General features: G+C 46.2%; 1 pseudogene; it reads right to left on the reverse strand.

Moving 5' to 3' along the window:
* The window catches only part of LOC102913089 (eukaryotic translation initiation factor 4B pseudogene), a 36,979-nt pseudogene that overhangs the window by 35,648 nt on the left and 191 nt on the right, over positions 1-1,140 (reverse strand).

Below are 1,140 nucleotides of genomic sequence, written 5' to 3' on the forward strand. Positions count from 1 at the left end.
TAAAACTCCTACAATTGTAAGCAATGGTAGGTAACTGGAGTCCAGACTAAAATCCTCATCACACAGATAAACAAAATAACAAAATAAAACCTAGCTCAGGAAAGGGCCAGAGACTTGCCCAAGGTCACACTGATCGTGGAATCTATACTCTCGAGATAATTCTAATGCCACTCATTCTTGCCTCAAATCAAATCACCATGTAACAGGCACATACCAACTTCTTATTAATGTTTTTATTTAACATATAAAATAACGGGTTTCATATTTTCACACATGCACAAAGTTGCCCTTTGCTCATAGTCGCTCCCCCCTCCTAGTATCATCTTTCGCCGGTCCTGAACATTCTTTCTTCCTTTAATTTATTTTTTGGTTTTTTCGAGACAGGATTTCTCTGTGTGGTTTTGGTGCCTGTCTTGGATCTCGCTCTGTAGACCAGGCTGGCCTCGAACTCACAGAGATCCACCTGCCTCTGCCTCCCGAGTGCTGGGGGTTAAAGGCGTGCGCCGCCGCCGCCGCCGCCGCCGCCGCCGCCGCCGCCGCCGCCGCCGCCGCCGCCGCCGCCGCCACCACCACCACCACCGCCTGGCCCTGAACCTTCTTATACTGTTCTCTTTCCTTCCTCCAAACTGGCTGGTATCAATTTTCTCTGTATCAGTACTAGTCAAGAAAGCAGATTTTAGCCGGGCGGTGGTGGCGCACGCCTTTAATCCCAGCACTTGGGAGGCAGAGCCAGGCGGATCTCTGTGAGTTCGAGGCCAGCCTGGTCTCCAAAGCGAGTTCCAGCAAAGGCGCAAAGCTACGCAGAGAAACCCTGTCTCGAAAAAACAAAACAAAACAAAAAAAAAAAAGAAAGCAGATTTTGTTCTATTTAATTTTACCTAAATATAAGTTATTATTTTTGTAGTTGTTCTTCAGTGTCCACAGTAGTCTATTGGATTAGGAACTGTTTATGGAGATTTAAAAAAAAATCAGAACTTAAAGTATATTACCAGGAAGTACAGTAATCGAGTACAATTCCTCCGTAGACCGCCAAGGGGCGCAAAGTATTTCTTTTTCTCCTTGCAACCCAGACACACTGGTTCCGGTTAGGAAGAGAAGACGCGCAACAGCCAGGAAATTAGCAGAACCTAGAAGCTGAAC

Source organism: Peromyscus maniculatus, chromosome X, assembly GCF_049852395.1.
Source record: "Peromyscus maniculatus bairdii isolate BWxNUB_F1_BW_parent chromosome X, HU_Pman_BW_mat_3.1, whole genome shotgun sequence".
Lineage (NCBI taxonomy): Eukaryota > Metazoa > Chordata > Mammalia > Rodentia > Cricetidae > Peromyscus > Peromyscus maniculatus.